The following is a 15,582-nucleotide window of genomic DNA, read 5'->3' as shown; positions in this document are numbered from 1 at the left end:
TATATATATATATATATATATATATATATATATATATATTGAATTTGGCCTTTACTACTATAGCCCAGAGAAATGCATTGAATAACACATTCATAAATGGCAAAAAAGACAGTCAAAAAATTAATGATAAGAAACAAGGTTTTGAAGTGTTTGTCCTATATCTAGCAGATATAAGAAAGCTCAAGAAATATGCTTCTTTTTTTTCTTTTTTTACACATAGGCCCTACTGTATTTAACCCCTTTTTGGCGTAGGCACAAAACTACCTTCATACTTCCATTCATTTTTTAAACCAGTACTGGTTACATTCAGATGAGTCCCGTGACACGTGGGCCGAACATAGAGCAACACCATCGTGTTCGTGAGAATCTCCCCTTTCCACAGTGGGGTCACATTAGTTTGTAGCCCAAACGGTTCGGACGCTGCAAATAGAAGTTTAAGCTAGATATCTCTAGCTTCAGTTGATAGATTTTGATGGGGATTTTTTTATTATGTTACTTAGATTGACGCAGTGGTACGTCAATTGACTCTAGGGGTTTTTAAGCACGTGTAGATATGCCTCAATCAAAACAACTGGGAGGTCGGAACTCGGAAATCTCTGACTTCCGACCTCAGTGCGTTCAAAACAACTGGGAAGTCGGAAAAAAACGAGTTACGACTGGGATAAATCGATTTGAACGGTCATCCAATTCGGAATTCCAACTCGGGAACTCTGGCATCTTTCTAGAGCTCCGACTTTCTGACCTGTAGATCACTGATGTCATGATTTGACCTCGTATTTTCCCGATTTCCCAGTTGTTTTGAACGTGGCATAATATAGCCCCACAATGGAGGTGTCATAATACCCATAAATCTAGAAGTCAAACATGGAAATGGTTCAAATATTTTTTCCACCATTCATTTTTCCCATAGGGGATTATAGAAACACTTAAAATAAGAGCTGTGTTTCGTGTAGGCTTACCTTAGCATTTCATTTTGTGGGGTAAATACAGGCAAATATATTGATAAAGTCACCTCGTCCTAGAGAGGTTTACACGGTTATCAAAAAAAAAAAGCTTACACGAAAAACACTCCCCTTATTTTAAGTGTTTCTAAACTCCCCTAAATGTTAGCCCACAAAGATCTCCTCCACCGCACAGAAATATAATGTCAGTGACTCAACCCACTGAAGTAGAGTATAGCGAGAAAAGCCTGGCCCGCATGATATACCCCTCATAGGGACTGCAGGGGAGAGCACTAGTAAGCCAGTGACTCAGCCCCCGTAATAGGGTCAGAGGCAGAGAATCCCAGTGGAGAGAGGGGAGCCGGCCAGGCAGAGACTGCAAGGGTGGTTCGAGTGACTTGCCGTTCACCTTCGCAACCCTGGGCCAGACTACACTCAATCATAGGACCTACTGAAGAGATGAGTCTTCAGTAAAGACTTAAAGGTCGAGACAGAGTCTGCGTCTCTCACATGGATAGGCAGACCCTTCCATAAAAATTGAGCTCTATAGGAGAAAGCCCTGCCTCTAGCTGTTTGATTAGAAATTCTAGGAACAATAAGGAGGCCTGCGTCTTGTGACCGTAGTGTACGTGTAGGTATGTACGGCAGGACCAAATCGGAGAGATAGGTAGGAGCAAACCCATGTAATGCTTTGTAGGTTAGCAGTAAAACCTTGAAATCAGCCTTAGCCTTAACAGGAAGCCAGTTTAGGGAGTCTAGCACTGGAGTAATATGATAAAAATGTTGGGTTCTAGTCAAGATTCTAGCAGTCGTATTTAGCACTTACTGAAGTTTATTTAGTGCTTTATCTGGGTATCCAGAGAGTAGAGCATTGCAGTAGTCTAATCTTGAAGTGACAAAAGCATGGATTAGTGACAAAATAATTGCTAGCTAGCTAAATAGCTAACAAGACTACCTCGCTAACTAGCTAGCTCACAAGACTAGCCAAGTTAGCTGCGTTGTTCCTTGCATGTGATTGGCTGTGATCTTGGTTGCGGCACTAGTGGTGGAAAAAGTACCCAATTGTCATACTTGAGTAAAAGTAAAGATACCTCAATAGAAAATGACTTAAGTAAAAGTAAAAGTCACCCAGTAAAATACTACCAAAAGTATTTGGTTTTAAATATACTTAAGTATCAAAACAAAATGTAATTGCAAAAATATACTTAAGTATCTAAAGTAAAAGTATAAATAATTTCACATTCTTTATATTAAGCAAACCAGATGGCATGATTTTCTTGTTTTTTTAATTTACGGATAGCCAGGGGCCCACTCCAACACTCAGACATAATTTACAAATGAAGCATTTGTGTTTAGTGAGTCCGCCAGATCAGAGGCAGTAGGGATGACCAGGATGTTCTCTTGATAAGTGTGTGAATTGGACCATTGTCCTGTCAAAATGTAATTAGTAATTTTGGTTGTCAGGGAAAATGTATGGAGTAAAAAGTACATTATTTTCTTTAGGGATGTAGTGGAGTAAAAGTAAAAGTAGTCAAAAATATAAATATTAATGAAAAGTACAGATACTCCAAAAAACTACTTAAATAGTACTTTGCACCACTGGGCTGCAGGCAGTCTAGCCACAGGGCTCCTTTAGGTGGTTATCGTGCATCTGAACAAATGAATGGATGACGCGTGGTACTTTTGATTATGTTGTGATCTTGACAAAACAACTTTTGTTATCTAGGTGATCATGAGATAAATAAGATGGATCTCACATAAGGAGGGAATTATTTATTTGTATTGTTATGTCCTTCCATAGGATTCTGTGTTTTCACATGCAAAAGTGATTGCTTTCGATAAAAACGCTTTATCTGCCTTCCCAATGAAAACTAGTTTGAAAATTCAAATGTTTATTTTATGGAAAACAATGCACTATATGCTGCCTTGTTGACAACATGACGGAGCGGTGCAGATTACTGTTCATTTTATAAGGACGCTCCTCCCTCCCCGCTTTTGCCTGATGAAGTGACAAGCCATAGCCCAGTGTACCTCAGGGCCAGATTAATCAAATCCCCTCAATGAAGAGCGGGACAGTTGCGCACGCGCATTAGATTGTCGGGTGCTAAACGCAACACCTGACTGTTTTGGCAGGTAATTAAACCATGTAAAAAAATGTGGCCTTGAAGAATTGTAATATGACTGTGTGATAATGACTATGACTGACAATAAGTAGTGAGTCTTATAACAGGCTGTCCAAATGATTTTAATTATGTTGTGCTTACCTATTGTCCCAGTATTTCACAGTGAGAATTATTCACAACAACCTTGATAAAACATAGGCTAGGCTTATAGAAACTGCATGCCATTAACCAGTGCAACTGAAAAGCTGTGCAAAATAAGACCCTGACATCATGTCAAACCTCAATGGTATGAAAAGCTCAGAGGTGTGTAGTAGGCACATTTTGTTATCCAGTTTATAAAATATGACCATTTATAGTTTCAGCTGAGAATCTCTTGCACACCCTTTTCACAGACATTCTGATTATTAGAAACAAAGGATCAATAGTTTGCTCTTTGTTCTCCAGTGTCAGATCATTCATACACTGAAAGCCCAAGAATGTGTGATTCACTAGATGTTATGTTTTCAATTATCATATTATAATAGTATCTCTTGTTTGTTGTTAGCTAGCTACTGTTTTTGACAACCCTGAATGTAATCATCTTCCATTAGTGATGGGCATTAGGCTCCGTTCACATAAAAGAGCCGGCTCATTTGGCTCCCAAATGGCTCTTCATTCAAACTGCTCATAGAACAATGGAAAAAATGGCATATCTCCAATGTAGCTATGTGGACAAAAAGTGTAGCGAACTCTATTTTTAGGGCAGAAACGTAATCGTTGGTTGTTGCAAAAGGGTCAAGAGGCGTGGTATACGCGAGGCAACGACGAGGTGTTTTCGCAAGTCCGACCATCACAATCGACCACGGCAGGGGCCTCATTTATCAACATTGCGTGGGCACAAATTATGCCCCAAAACATTTGCAAAAGTTGCCATTTATAAAAACTTAACTTGACATGAGAATGTGCTTCATTATCCTTCCATAAACTTTAGACTATGCCTATGCACAGTTTCTTGTGGTAGAAGTATTGCATTGCAAGAAGGCAAAATTAGCCTAGTAGCCTTGTGTAAATGAGGAATATATGAAGACTTATTCATAACAAAAAAACAGGTAGCTAAATAGAATATCAAGATGCAATCATATGCTGTTAGTGAGAAGAGCAAAAATCTATTTATTTTATCTTATCTTCTAAAATAATTAGAAATCTATTTCCGATTATTTATTTCATTTCCATGACCATTGCAGAATAAATTCCTCACCTTTTCTGACTGTGATGGTTTCATACTCTCAAAATAGCCTATAGGCAAACAAAAAGTTAAGAAAGACTACCATTCGTCCCATCTCTCATTTATTTGGACCCATTTCACAGTAGTAAATAGATAAGCAACCGGTATTTAAAGTATTTTGCTCTATACGATCCTTAATGCAATTTAACAGTTGAACAGACCGTTCACCTTTTCCATTTATGTTTGTCTACGTCTGAATACTGTAATGTTACATTTCTCAAGTAGCCTAGATAATATATTTCATTTACAAACATAATACATATATCATAACCATTGCACCTTTTCTGTTCTGAGTTCAAATTCCCGAAGTAGCCATACAACAAATTACCATGAGCATCTCTCGTTTAATTGGGCCTATTAGATAGGCTATTATCATTTTAAGTTTTTGCTCTATGTATCTAAAAGGGAGCGCGATTTATAACATACGACTAGGCTACTTTGGGAATATAGCTAGCTAAGCTAGCTAAGTTGCTAGCGAACTAACAAGCTAGCAAGGTTTTTTTTCTACCAGACACATGAATATATAGAAAACAAGGATAATGGCGATTGTAGCAACATTATAAATGTGTTAGCTGGCCAGCTAACATGCTATAATTTAATCTAAATAGAATAAGATAGCTAGAATTAGCATGTTATGATGGAAAAAGTGAGGGACAGGGACACATTGCAAGGCTGTAGTGAACTTAACTGTGATTTAGCTAGCTACAGTGAGGGGGAAAAGTATTTGATCCCCTGCTGATTTTGTATGTTTGCCCACTGACAAAGACATGATCAGTCTATAATTTTAATGGTAGGTTTATTTGAACAGTGAGAGACAGAATAACAACAAATAAATCCAGAAAAACGCATGTCATAAATGTTATAAATTGATTTGCATTTTAATGAGTGAAATAAGTATTTGACCCCTCTGCAAAACATGACTTAGTACTTGGTGCTCCCTCCACAGATTTTCTATGGGATTAAGGTCTGGAGACTGGCTAGGCCACTCCAGGACCTTAATCTGCTTCTTCTTGAGCCACTCCTTTGTTGCCTTGGCCGTGTGTTTTGGGTCATTGTCATGCTGGAATACCCATCCACGACCTATTTTCAATGCCCTGGCTGAGGGAAGGAGGTTCTCACCCAAGATTTGACTGTACATGGCCCCATCCATCGTCCCTTTGATGCGGTGAAGTTGTCCTGTCCCCTTAGCAGAACAACACCATCAAAGCATAATGTTTCCACGTCCATGTTTGACGGTGGGGATGGTGTTCTTGGGGTCATAGGCAGCATTCCTCCTCCTCCAAACACGGCGAGTTGAGTTGATGCCAAAGACCTCGATTTTGGTCTCATCTGACCACAACACTTTCACCCAGTTCTCCTCTGAATCATTCAGATGTTCATTGGCAAACTTCAGGCGGGCCTGTATGTGTGCTTTCTTGAGCAGGGGGACCTCGCGGGCGCTGCAGGATTTCAGTCCTTCACAGCGTAGTGTGTTACCAATTGTTTTCTTGGTGACTATGGTCCTAGCTGCCTTGAGATCATTGACAAGATCCTCCCGTGTAGTTCTGGGCTGATTCCTCACCGTTCTCATGAACTCATTATCTTTTTTCCCTCACTGTAGTTCTGTGAACCTGTTTCTAAACAAATTGTTATTTTTAGCAGCTAGATAGTGAATCACTAGACACCAAGTTCTTTATCACAGACCATTGCACAAAATAGTATAAGATAACTAGCTAGCTACTTTTAGCTTTTTTGCTGGAGCATCTATTCTGCCTCACTTCAGTAGATGGTACTGTTACTTGCAATACAATTAATCCCATAAAGTTTATACTGCCTGCCCGTGCATCTCAAGTAACTGCCATTCTGACTGTTCCGATTTTTTGACAGTGGGAACCTGGCAAAATATTTTGGACTAATGCAATTGCTCCTCAGCTCATCCACACATGGTCGTTTTTTGTAGTTCACCATCCAGATGTCTGCTGGTATTACAAGAGGTAATAATTGTATATGCTTAAATGGTGGGTGGGAAATTTTAAAGGGCAGGGATAGGTGATTTGAAAAATGTGCTGTGTCCCAGCAGGCCAGTAAGCCATGGAAATTGTTGGCCGATATACTTTTCTCACTAGCACAAACCTAAAGCATAAGAAAACTACTGCCTACTATAGCCAGATAGCAATTTGCCCTGGAAGATGGGGTGGGGATTTCTGTCAATTATACCAGCAGATAAAGCTTCCGATCATTGCTTACAGCTGTATAACCTACCACATAGGGCCTATTAATTGATCCCCCCTCTGTACAGTATCTTTCACAAATCGCATGCTGATTATAGCCTATCCGTTATCACATGCATTATAATATCTATCAATTGCACAATGCATGTCAAATTGCAGAGACATACTCATTGAGTAGTGTAGAATGACAATTCTCCTTCTGTATTCATTAAGTATGTGTCCATTGCCAAAAAAAAACAGGTTATGGATGGTTCTGCATAATAAAATACAACCAATTTTATTTCTGAAATTATGCTGGATCTAAGGAATGGGCAAATCCCAGATTGTGCCTTGTCAATCCGTGTGGGGTTGGTGGTAGCCTACAAAGGTGATGATGGGCTTAGAGGACGGGGGACAATGTGCAGCCTTTTATAATCACTAGCCATTAGAAAAACCTTTTTGTTTCTCATGGTTAGAGATGGTATTCTGTTTGGCGTTGTAATAATAATACTAATTTGGTGGGTGCTTATATTTGTGTATATTAATATTACAAGTGTGTATTAATACGCATGTGTGAATTGGAAATGTGCTTTGCATATCCCACTCTCCCTAAATCACCCTCGGAGCAATTAGGGTTAAGTGCATTGCTCAAGGGCACATCGACAGATTGTTGACCCTACGTTCTAACCTTTAGGCTATCTGCTGCCCTAAATAGGTGTAACAGGTGAGGAGTAGGTGTGCACTGGACAAACAGTCTAGATGAGACAGAGATCATGTTCTTTCCCTTTTTTCATGTCCGTTCTTATTGAATGAAAATGCTGCTGACTGAATACATTTTCCGGCCTCTTATAATTTGTGTTTGGTATTTTGGTATTTTATTAGGATCCCCATTAGTTGTTGCAAAAGCAGCAGCTACTCTTCCTGGGGTCCACACAAAACATTAAACATGACATAATACAGAACATTAATAGACAAGAACAGCTCAAGGACAGAACAAAGCATAATCTAATAATGATGTTCTGTTGTGGGAAATAACTAACTACCCTTTCCAAACAGAATTCCTGTAGATCATGAGGGTGTCTGTGCCTAGCAGCCTCATCGGGAAATTTGGGCCACACAATCGCTATTGTAGCAGCTTTCAGGCCCTTAATGGGCCCAACCAAGTTCCAGATGAGGTAATGATCTCTTTACAGATGACTTGTGGTAAACTATTGAGCAGACCTGCGCAAAAATGCTATTGATGTTTCGAAATACTACAGGTCTGCTGTAACCGTATATCAAATCTATTAACATAATAATATTTGACTTTATAGGTCACGGATGCCTTCTTTGCCCTAGAGAGTTTGGTATGTATGCAAAAAGTATGTTTACGCATTTCCTACTTAAACGGCTTTGGTCTCAAATGTCATTCATGTCTCTTAATTAAGCGTTATCAGAAAGTGTTGGCGATGACATCCCAGACAATGAGCAAGATTTTGGATGGGACAACCCACGCCCATAGCAGGTATGTTTAAAAAATATCTATAATGAAGCCAAAAAATATAGTCCTACAATACAGTCCTCAAATGTTAATTGCCATTAAATCTGGATAGAAACATAATGGGATTTATTCCAATCTGCTTTCTTATGCTTTAACGTGCTACAAATTTGCATGCTGAGAATGTTGTGCTAATATTAGGTAAAACTTAAATACATTTCCTAAATGTTCTTGAAATGTTCTGAGGTCCTCCAAGACAAGGTCAAATGTATATTGCGTGAACATCAATGGAATATTATGTTAAACCTAAAACAAATATGCTATGAACATCAAAAACTGACTCATTTGGAAATTGTGCAACATTGTGGGAATGTTCTGTGCAACCTATGTGAATATTTACATTTACGTCATTTAGCAGACACTCTGGATAAGAGCGACTTACAGGAGCAATTAGGGTTAAGTGCCTTGCTCAAGGGCACATTGACAGATTTTTCAGCTAATCGGCTTGGGGATTTGAACCAGCAACCTTTCAGTTACTGGCCCAATGCTCTTAACCACTAGCCTACCTGCCGCCCCACAACATCACAACAATATTTTTGCAACATCCCAGACAACTCCCATAACTTAATTAAATGTTCTGGGAACCTTTAAACAACTTAGACCAGGTGTTTTTTCAACAGTCTTACAACATTATAGGAATGTCCTGTGCAACCTAACTTCAACATTGTATGAATGTCATCACAATTAAGCATATTTTGTGTTTTGGGAACCTCTCTCTTCTAATGTACCCACACTGTTCCCACAACCTAATTAAATGTTCTGGGAACCTTTAACCTCTTAAGGAACGGACCCTTTTTTTCAATTTGTGTGCAAAGTTTCAGATTGATCCAGTGAAGCATTGCAATACTGGACTATTTTGTATCAAGTCTGCCCAAATGTGCCGAATTGGTCAATTGATACATTTTCAAGTACATAACTATAGAGAACATACAAAAATGATATGGTAATACAAAATGTAAGTTTACACACTCCCAGGAATGTCATACATGATGGCTCATTAGCTTATACACTAACTTTCACACATCTGGCCAGGCTGGGTGGGTGTGGAGCCAGAGACAGCAGGGGTTCAAACTGTAGAACCCAGTTCCTACATTTGAATATAAAAATTGATTTTATCAAACAAAACTATGCTACATTTTATCTCTGAGACCCTTAGGGTGACAAATCAGAGCAAGATTACTGAATGTAAATACATTATTTACCTTCAGAGGTGAATGTATCAAACCAGTTGCCGTGATACATTTTTTGTTGTTGTGCACTCTCCTCAAACAATAGCATGGTATTTTTTCACTGTAATAGCTACTGTAAATTGGACAGTGCAGTTAGATTTACAAGAAGTCAAGCTTTCTGCCCATATAAGACATTTTACATTTTAGTCATTTAGCAGACGCTTATCCAGAGCGACTTACAGGAGCAATTAGGGTTAAGTGCCTTGCTCAAGGGCACATCGGCTGATTTTTCACCTAGTCGGCTCGGGGATTAGAACCAGTGACCTTTCGGTTACTGGCACAAAGCTCTTAACCACTAAGCTACCTGCCGCCAGACATGTCTATGTACTGGAAGGTTTGCTGTTACTTACAACAGTCATGCTAATCACCTCTGTGGTGACACCGATCCCGTAGAGGTTAAAGAACTTAGAAAGGCTGTTCTGTCAACATTCTTGCAACATGAAAGGAATGTTTTGTGCACCCTGATACAAACATTATCTGAATGTCAGCACAACTGGACAGTTTTAATGTTTTGGGAACCTATCTCTTGTCATATCCCCACAATGTTCCCACAACATGAGACATTCTGGGAACCTTTAAAGAGCAGATGAAATGTGCTCTGGGAACATTCTTGTAACATCAGGTGAATGGTTTTGCACCCTAAATGTACTGTATGACAGAGTTTCATATCATATTTCCCTATCAAAGCAGAAGTTGAATTAAAAACTCAAAAGCCTGATCTGTCAGTTTGTAGAGGGATCAAACGTGTCTAGTCCAACTAACCATGTGATGTCATTATGTCCTGTTCACATATAACACAACTGATAACAACACTGAGCAGCCCATCCAGATGTCAGAGATTAGCTAAACTTTATTCCTCTATCATCCTCTTCCTCTCGATCTCTCTACCCCTCTCTCTTTTTGTTCTCTCTGACACACAAACACATTGCTCTCATTCTCTCTTTGTCAGTGTCACCTTCACCCTCTTTGTTAATCACTACCATCACTGTAGAACTTCTCCCATGCACTCTTTCCTCACCACAGACCTACACAGCCGCATGGCCTTCACCTCTGTGGTGAGTTCCGATCAGGGGATCAGGACAGAGAGAGAGGCATCAGAGCAGAGCACTCTGCTAAATCAACAGGGGATTGCAGTCAGTGGATTCTGCTGGAGCGATGACAGGGCGGGGGATGCTACCAGGCCAGCAAGCACATATGATCACATTACATATAAAATTAACAGCTGTTATGTACTGTATATACAGTGGGGGAAAAAAGTATTTAGTCAGCCACCAATTGTGCAAGTTCTCCCACTTAAAAAGATGAGAGAGGCCTGTAATTTTCATCATAGGTACACGTCAACTATGACAGACAAATTGAGAAAAGAAAATCGGGAGAATGTCATATGGTCAGATGAAACCAAAATATAACTTTTTGGTAAAAACTCAACTCGTCGTGTTTGGAGGACAAATAATGCTGAGTTGCATCCAAAGAACACCATACCTACTGTGAAGCATGGGGGTGGAAACATCATGCTTTGGGGCTGTTTTTCTGCAAAGGGACGAGGACGACTGATCCTTGTAAAGGAAAGAATGAATGGGGCCATGTATCGTGAGATTTTGAGTGAAAACCTCCTTCCTTCAGCAAGGGCATTGAAGATGAAACGTGGCTGGGTCTTTCAGCATGACAATGATCCCAAACACACTGCCCGGGCAACGAAGGAGTGGCTTCGTAAGAAGCATTTCAAGGTCCTGGAGTGGCCTAGCCAGTCTCCAGATCTCAACCCCATAGAAAATCTTTGGAGGGAGTTGAAAGTCTGTGTTGCCCAGCGACAGCCCCAAAGCATCACTGCTCTAGAGGAGATCTGCATGGAGGAATGGGCCAAAATACCAGCAACAGTGTGTGAAAACCCTGTGAAGACTTACAGAAAACGTTTGACCTGTATCATTGCCAACAAAGGGTATATAACAAAGTATTGAGAAACTTTTGTTATTGACCAAATACTTATTTTCCACCATAATTTGCAAATAAATTCATTAAAAATCCTACAATGTGATTTTCTGGATTTTTTTTCCTCATTTTGTCTGTTATAGTTGATGTGTACCTATGATGAAAATTACAGGCCTCTCTCATCTTTTTAAGTGGGAGAACTTGCACAATTGGTGGCTGACTAAATACTTTTTTCCCCACTGTATGATACAGAAGGGGGAGGGGGTGTGAATGATGTCACGGTTCCCGGTCAGTTGAGGACATCTCAATGTCTCAAATAATCTTGAGAAATGAAAACAGATTTTTATGTGAATTGGAGATTTTATCCCTGTTTACTCTACAGGAACTTGGGAGACGATTAAACTGGCTACTATTGAAAATTATAATAAAAGACACTCCTCAAACATTCCAATGTTTACTCTGAAGCAAGCGGGGGGGCAGTCATACAGATTATTTTTACTTCACTCAACCCCAGAGAGACAGACCCTGGCCCCGAAGCCAAGGAAAATCACATGAAGTCCTGAATTAGATCTGGGTATAACTATTTGATGAGCTGCTGCATGTTCACAACGTCTCTGCTGTTTCATGGGCATTCAAGGTCAAGAGGAACTGACTATAGCTACTGTAGGGAGGGAGGGAGAGAGGATGGATGGCTAGCACACATCACTGCTGTTCAGCTGACAATAATATTATAATCATATCATTGTGGACACTTTTATCAAAAGCAAAGTACAGTAATGGCAACATTGACAGTAGCTAGGTTTCCATCCAATTGGCGACAGATTTTAATGTGAATACTCTACAATCTGCATAAAAACAATATGCGCATTTTCTCACCAGATACAGTTGAAGTCGGAAGTTTACATACACCTTAGCCAAATACATTTAAACTCAGTTTTTCACAATTCCTGACATTTAATCCTAGTAAAAATACCCTGTCTTAGGTCAGTTAGGATCACCACTTTATTTTAAGAATGTGAAATGTCCGAATAATAGTAGCGAGAATGATTCATTTCAGCTTTTATTTCTTTCATCACATTCCCAGTGGGTCAGAAGTTTACATACACTCAATTAGTATTTGGTAGCATTGCCTTTAAATTGTTTAACTTGGGTCAAACGTTTTGGGTAGCCTTCCACAAGCTTCCCACAATAAGTTGGGTGAATTTTGGCACATTCCTCCTGACAGAGTTGGTGTAACTGAGTCAGGTTTGTAGGCCTCCTTGCTCGCACACACTTTTTCAGTTCTGCCCACAAATCTTCTATAGGATTGAGGTTAGGGCTTTGTGATGGCCACTCCAATACATTGACTTTATTGTCCTTAAGCCATTTTGCCACAACTTTGGAAGTATGCTTGGGGTCATTGTACATTTGGAAGAACCATTTGCGACCAAGCTTTAACTTCCTGACTGATGTCTTGAGATGTTGCTTCAATATATCCACATAATTTTCCTTCCTCATGATGCCATCTATTTTGTGAAGTGCACCAGTCCCTCCTGCAGCAAAGCATCCCCACAGCATGATGCTGCCACCCCTGTGCTTCACGGTTGGGATGGTGTTCTTCGGCTTGCAAGTCTTCCCCTTTTTCCTCCAAACATAACGATGGTCATTATTGCCAAACAGTTCTATGTTTGTTTCATCAGACCAGAGGAAATTTCTCCAAAAACTACGATCTTTGTCCCCACGTGCAGTTTCAAACCATAGTCTGGCTTTTTTATGGCGGTTTTGATGCAGTGGCTTCTTCCTTGCTGAGCGGCCTTTCAGGTTGTGTCGATATATGACTTGTTTTACTGTGGATATAGATACTTTTGTACCTGTTTCCTCCAGCATCTTCACAAGGTCCTTTGCTGTTGTTCTGGGATTGATTTGCACTTTTCGCACCAAAGTATGTTCATCTCTGGGAGACAGAACGCGTCTCATTCCTGAGCGGTATGACGGCTGCGTGGTCCCAGGGTGTTTATACTTGCGTGCTATTGTCTACAATTCTTTTTCTGAGGTCTTGGCTGATTTCTTTTGATTTTCCCATGATGTCAAGCAAAGAGGCACTGAGTTTGAAGGTAGACCTTGAAATACATCCACAGGTACATCTCCAATTGACTCAAATTATGTCAGAAGCTTCTAAAGCCATGACATCATTTTCTGGAATTTTCCAAGCTGTTTAAAGGCACAGTCAACTTAGTGTATGTAAACTTCTGACCCACTGGAATTGTGATACAGTGAATTATAAGTGAAATAATCTGTCTGTAAACAATTGTTGGAAAAATGACTTGTGTCATGCACAAAGTAGATGTCCTAACCGACTTGCCAAAACTATAGTTTGTTAACAAGAAATTTGTGGAGTGGTTGAAAAACAAGTTTTAATGACTCCAACCTAAGTGTATGTAAACTTCCGACTTCAACTGTATGTGTTTCCATCAAATTGACTTGTTACAGATAAAAGGCTGTGCGTGATGATGTTGTGCACATACAAATACATTTTGCAGTTAAATTCCCATGTACCTAATAAAAAATTCAAATGCATTTTCAACTCTGATGGTTTTCTCACACAAAAATGTAGTTATATAGTAGCCAACAGCATGCAGATACAGTACTGTTAACTCAAATTGTTCAATCCAAACAGTCCATTCGCCTTCTTTCCCCTCAAAAGATTCTGGCATGAAAGTTAATCTCGCTCTTTTGTCCATCATAATCTCTTATAGGCTATATGTGCGCTCTAGCCAACAGTGCACAGATACAGTACTGTATCTGCACGCTGTTGGCTACTATATAACTAACATTTCTAGTGAGAAAACCATCAGAGTTGAAAACGCATTTGAATTTTTTATTAGGGACATGGGAATTTAACTGCAGCGAGGCAGCCACATCAGAGGGAGACATACCAAAGCAGCAGAGCGTTTCCAGGGTCTTATACAGTAGCAACGGCAGACGCTGCGGGAGGATACAGACCGGACCAGGGGAGAGGGAGATCTAGGTCCCCGGGAGCGACAGAGGACGACCTACGTCGACCAAGAGCAGGGCCTGCTGGCACTGTGGTTGCACATTGCACATGAAAAAAAACTGTCCTTACATGGAAAAGGACAGTGCAGCATCGTCTTCAACTACACTACCGGTCAAAAGTTTTAGAACACCTACTCATTCAAGGATTTTTCTTTATTTTTACTATTTTCTACATTGTAGAATAGTAGTGAAGACATCAAAACTATGAAATAACACATATGGAATCATGTAGTAACCCAAAAAGTGTTTTCACTAAAAAATATTTTATATTTGAGATTCTTCAAATAGCCACCCTTTGCCTTGATGACAGCTTTGAACATTCTTGGCATTCTCTAAACCAGCTTCACCTGGAATGCTTTTCCAACAGTCTTGAAGGAGTTCCCACATATGCTGAGAACTTGTTGGCTGCTTTTCCTTCACTCTGTGGTCCAACTCATCCCAAACCATCTCAATTTGGTTGAGGTCGGGGGATTGTGGAGGCCAGGTCATCTGATGCAGCACTCTCCTTCTTGGTAAAATAGCCCTTACACAGCCTGGAGATGTGTTGGGTCATTGTCCTGTTGAAAAACAAATGATAGTCCCACTAAGCCCAAACCAGATGGGATGCCGTATTGCTGCAGGTTCTGTGCGGATTACAGAAGGTTAAACGAGAACACTGTTAAAGATGCTTATCCCCTTCCTAGGATCGACAAGACCTTGGACTCGCTTGCCGGTGCTCAGTGGTTTCCACTTTAGACTTAGCCAGTGACAAGTCGAGCTGCACCCCGAGGATTGTTGCAAAACTGCTTTTGTGACAAAGAGGCTTTTCGAAATTCCAGGTCATGGGGTTTGGGTTGACAAATGCTCCAAGCAGCTTCCAGCGTCTCATGGACCTGGTTTTGACAGATTTACAGTGGACAACAAGTTTGGTGTACTTAGAGGACATCATAGTGTTTGGTCGTACATTCCAAGAGCAGGTGAAGCGTTTAGACAAGGTTTTCAGCAGATTGGAGCAGGCAGGACTTAAGGTGAAGCCATCTAAGTGCCATTTGTTCAGGTCGCAGGTGAGCTACCTGGGACACAGCATCTCGGCTGAGGGAGTGTCCACTTACCCCATAAAAACAGAGACAGTCAGGTCATGGCCTAGCCCCAAGTCACTGACAGAAGCAATAAGCTTTTTAGGCCTGGCATCATACTACACAAGGTTTATACCAGTTTTTGCAGCTATGGCGGAGCCTTTGTACAGATTGAGAGATAAGGGGAAAATGTTTGAGTGGAACGCAGCGTGTGAAGTCAAAGCTTACCACATCCCCCATAATTGCTTTCCCGGACCCAAATTTAGATTTCATAATGGATAC

Source organism: Coregonus lavaretus, assembly GCF_964263955.1.
Source record: "Coregonus lavaretus genome assembly, chromosome: 17".
Taxonomy (NCBI): Eukaryota; Metazoa; Chordata; class Actinopteri; order Salmoniformes; family Salmonidae; genus Coregonus; species Coregonus lavaretus.
Note: the sequence above shows the minus strand (reverse complement) of the source record.